The 5041-nt window shown below is 27.6% G+C and overlaps 2 non-coding genes across 2 annotated transcripts; both read right to left on the bottom strand.

The window, feature by feature from the left end:
* Positions 1-2196: 2196 nt before the first annotated feature.
* Positions 2197-2270, bottom strand: TRNAD-GUC (transfer RNA aspartic acid (anticodon GUC)). The gene has a single exon. It is a non-coding gene; the product is annotated as a tRNA-Asp (tRNA).
* A 4-nt stretch (positions 2271-2274) lies between these two features.
* TRNAA-UGC (transfer RNA alanine (anticodon UGC)) lies at positions 2275-2347 on the bottom strand. Its single transcript has one exon. It is a non-coding gene; the product is annotated as a tRNA-Ala (tRNA).
* Positions 2348-5041: the final 2694 nt, after the last annotated feature.

The following is a 5041-nucleotide window of genomic DNA, read 5'->3' as shown; positions in this document are numbered from 1 at the left end:
AAATGGTATCAATTTTTCCAAATTTTTGTTTTTAATATCAGCCACTATCATATCTATATTATTTTCTCTTAAAAATTCTTCTAAATATTTTTTTGTTTCTATTTTTTTACCCTCTTCAAAAGATAGATTTTCTATGTCAAATTTTACATTTTCCAAAATATTTAAACCGTAATCATTGTTAATAATTTCGTTTTTTAATTCTAATCCATCTTTACTATCATCTAAAAATAAAACTATAAAAGGTTTACTACTTTTTAGAAATTTACTTGCGTAACTTCTCCAAATAGATAATAAAATAAATAATATAAAAGCTTGAATTACAAGCACCATTTTTGGTGAATAATTAGAAGGAAAAGTATAGAAAAAAGATATAGAAAAGAATATATAAAAAATAATTATATAGAAAACGTATTTAAGTGTTTTCAATCTAGTACCAAGTTGTCCTATTTCGTAAAGACCTGCAACAAAAAAACCTAGTATACAAAACACATATAGAAAAAAGAAGGTTGGTACATGTGATAAAAAATATTCAAAATTCCAAATATCTGATCTTCTAATAAAAAGAGCTAGCGCAAGTGAAAAGAAAAAGATTGTTGTATCTATTAAAAATAAGGCTATTTTTTTATTTAACACTATAGAAAAAACAGACATGTGGGGTTTTTTAAATTTATATTTATATGCTACAATTATTTTAAGATAAAAGCAAGCATAATTTAAATAATGTTAAAAGATAATAAAAAAATACTATATATAATAACAAAATCAAATTTTGGAGGAGCTCAAAAATATGTTTTTGATTTGGCTGTAAATATAAATAAAGATGAAAAATATCAAGTGAAAGTTGCAGCTGGTGGTGACGGGGAGCTTTTTGAAAGACTACAAAAAGAAAAAATAGAAACTATAAAGCTTAAAAAACTCTCAAATTCTTTAAATCCTTTAAAACTATACTTTCAAATAATAGAAATACGACGACTTTTGAAAAAAGAAAATCCTGACATAGTACATATAAACAGTAATATGGCTGGTCTTGCTGGAATGATTTCTTCTTCTTTTTTAAAAAACAAAAAAATATTTACTGCTCATGGATGGCCGTTTAATGAAAATAGAAATATTTTCATTAAGATAATTTTAAAAATTATCTTAGAAATAGTTGTTTTACTTTCTGACAAAACTATAGCTGTATCTAAAAAAACTATGTATGACATGCCTTCATTTTTATATAAAAAATTTGTTGTTATTTATAATGGCATTGACCCTATAAAAAAGTCAGATAGTAAAATTTTAAATAAAAATAAATATGGCATAAATAATATTCATCTTGTTTCTGTTGGCGAGTTGCATCCAATAAAAGGTCACTCTCTTGTCATAAACGCATTGTCGCAAATTAAGCAAAATAAAAATAATTTTATTTACCACATTTTAGGTGAAGGAGATTATAGAAAGGAATTAGAAAATTTAATTAAAAAATTAGGCATGGAAGAAAAAGTAATTTTACACGGCTATATAAAAAATGCTCGTGACCATATCTCAGAATTTGATATATTTATAATGTCTAGCCATAGTGAAGCTTTGGCTTATGCTCTTATAGAAGGTTATGAGAGCGGTATTCCTGTTATAACTACAAATGTTGGCGGTCTTTCTGAAATACAAAAAATATATAATTCTGGAATAATAATAGAACCAAAAATAGAGTCTTTCAAAAATATTTTAGAGAATTTTCAAAAAAGTGACATAGAAGAATATTATACAGAAAATAATAAAATAGAATTAAATAAATTTAAAAAAGAAGATATGATAGAAAATACAAAGAAAGTTTATCAAAATATTTTAACTAAATAAAATTTTATTTTTTATTTTAAAGACCCATTTCTAATTTCATTTCTTCACTCGGCTCCCACGGCTTATCAAAATTAAGCTCTACTTCGGCTTCTCCTTTTTCTAATAGATTTACAGTGTCTTCTACATCTTGAATGAGAGCATCTGCAAATGGACAAAGAGGCGTAGTCAAAGTCATATTAACTTTTATAAAATCATATACATCAAAATCCTCATTGTATCCTCCAAGCTCCACACTCAAAATAAGTCCTAATTTTACTATACTAATTCCAAGCTCAGGATCTATAACATTTTCTAGAGCTTCCATTATTTCTTTTTGCATAATGTCTTTTTGCATTTTTTTGCCATCCATTATCTTGGCGCAGTCGACGGGACTCGAACCCGCAACCTCCCGCGTGACAGGCGGGTGCTCTAACCAGTTGAGCTACGACTGCGTGGTGGACCCTAGGAGATTCGAACTCCTTACCTCCTCAGTGCAAATGAGGCGCTCTACCAAGTGAGCTAAGGGCCCATACTAATTTATATTGTTATATAAATATATCTCTATAAAATTAGTAAAAATATTATATCACTATTTGATTATTTTTACAAGTATTGTATACTTTTTATTATTTATATTTAATTCTATATTATGTTCTCCTAGTGTTGTTATATTATTGGTTTCTGTCGATATTTGATTTTCATTTATAGATACTTTTGAGACAGAAAAAATAGTATCTACGAGCTCATGTTTTGAAAACTTTGCATAAAAATGCTCTTTTTCATCTACGTTCTTTTTTATTATGATGGGATTTTGTTTGCTATTTTTTTCTAAATTCAAAAAAGTATTTCTGTATTTGTCAGAAATATTTTCTTTTTCCGCTTTTCTTTTATCATCTTTTTGCTTTATCAAGTTTTCGTCATTTATAGTTGCTGTGCGAGCTAAACCTTTATTCACAAAAGCATTCATAGCATAGGTAGTAGCGAAATCATGAATAGTGCCTTTATTTCCTATTCTTGGTACATCTTTGAGTAAAATTATTTTCATATTTATATCTATTATATCAAAATTATTAAAAAAATAAAAACTGTCACAATATGATAATTTTTATGTGACAGTTTTTATAATTATTTTATTTTTAAATTTTATTATCTTATTTTACTTATAAGAGAAGTTATTTCTTTTAGCTCTGAATCATATGTAGTAGTGGCTATACGTTTTACTTCTACATCTGGCACTATTTTATCTTCTGTTATATTTCTTCCATTTGGAGTAAACCATTTTGCAATAGTGACCTTTAAAGATCCTCCGTTTTTAAGATCTATGAATTCTTGCACACTTCCTTTTCCATAACTTTTTTGTCCGTATATTTTAGCCACTCCATGATCTTGAAGTGCACCAGCTAAAATCTCAGAAGCAGAGGCTGAACCTTCATCTATCAAAACATATAATTTTAGATTGTCACCAAAAACATTATAACCTTTACTTCTCCATTCTTGTGCAACTTTATTATTTTCAATATTTGCACTACCTTTTTCTGAAACAATAACTTTACCTTCTGGTAAAAAAAATGAAGCCATTTCTACAGCTGATTCTAAATATCCTCCTGGATTTCCGCGTAAATCTATCGCTAATTTGTTTGTGCCTGATTCCGAAAATTTAATAAGCGCATCTTTGAAAAGATTTGGGCTTTCAGCTGTAAAAGTGTATAAAGAAATCACGAATATTCCATTTATAATTTTTGTGTCTATTGTAGGGACTTTTATTTCCGCTCTAACAACTTTTATATCTTTACTTATTTTGGCAATTTTTGAAAAAATAGATATTGTAACTTCTGTTCCTATTTCTCCTCTTATGATATTAACAGCTTCTTCCACTCCCATTCCAGAAACATCTTTACCATCTATTTTTAAAATAATATCTCCTGATTTTATTCCGGCTTTATCTGACGGACTATCTTTGAGGGGGGAAATAACTGTAATAAAACCTTCTTTTATTCCTACTTCCATACCAACTCCACCAAATGATCCTGTAACATTTTCTTTAAAACTTTTTGCTTCTTCTGGTGGGAAATATTCTGTATACGGATCTTTAAAAGAATCTACATATCCTTTTACTATTGCATACTCTATTTCTTTATCTGTTGGTGGAGTATAAGTTGCTTTCCAGCTAACAAATTTTTCATTTAATCCTTTTTGCACTTCGTTAAAAAGATCACTGTCAACTTTTATTTTTTTCTCAGAGCTATAAACTTTTTCTGTTGTTGCTGTTTTAAATTTTGATATTATAAAAGATAAAATGTTTTTACTTCCAGCACAATAACCTATCACAAGAGATAATGTTAATATTGAAAAAATAACTTTATAATTTATATTTTTATTTACTTCTGAAAAATTGTGCATATCTATTGTTTTAATAGTTAATATTATACTATAAAAATGTTATAATTAAAAACATGATAACCAGACAAAAAGTTTATAAAATAACTTGGATAGATATAACCAATCCCACAGAAGAAGAGATAGAAAAAGTTTCTGAAGAATTTTTAATACCTAGAGAAGTTAGCTTAGATGTTGTGACTCCAACGCTTCGTCCTGGAGTAAAAATGTATGATAATTCTATATACATTGTTCAGCATTTTCCAAATCTCTTAAAAGAAAAAGATAAGCTACGAAGACAAGAAATAGATTTTATTCTTGGAGAAAATTGGATAATTTCAGTATCTTATTCTGACATCACTTCTGTTCTTAATCTTGATGAGATTTTTAAAAGCTTAAACGATGACGGCAATCACACTATTTCTGTTGGAAATTTTTATGCAGAAGCCGTAAAAACTATATACAAAAAATCTTCTGCAAAGCTAGATGATATAGATATGTCTCTCGATATAGTAGAAAAAAATATTTATAATGGAAAAGAAAGACAAATGGTGACGGTCTTGTCTCAAAAGATGCGTGATATTATAGACTTTGAACACACTTTTTCTATGCATGATAGTATTCTGGTTGATGTTGCAAGTTATGGTAAAAATCTATACGGACAACCTTTTGTAAGAAGTATAAACAACATACACACTACATATCTTGAAGTTATGAGTAGAATTAGATTTTTAAAAGATGCTTTTAAAGAATTTCAAAATACAAATGATTCTCTCTTAAATCATAAGACAGCTGATGCTATGAAAACACTTTCTATGCTTAGTTTTGTTATTTTCCCTCTATCTCA

The sequence above is a fragment of the Hesperophylax consimilis genome, unplaced genomic scaffold (assembly GCF_061612785.1).
Source record: "Hesperophylax consimilis isolate HC1 unplaced genomic scaffold, BYU_Hcon_1.0 scaffold_278, whole genome shotgun sequence".
Lineage (NCBI taxonomy): Eukaryota > Metazoa > Arthropoda > Insecta > Trichoptera > Limnephilidae > Hesperophylax > Hesperophylax consimilis.
Note: the sequence above shows the minus strand (reverse complement) of the source record. Positions and strands in the feature narration are given on the sequence as shown.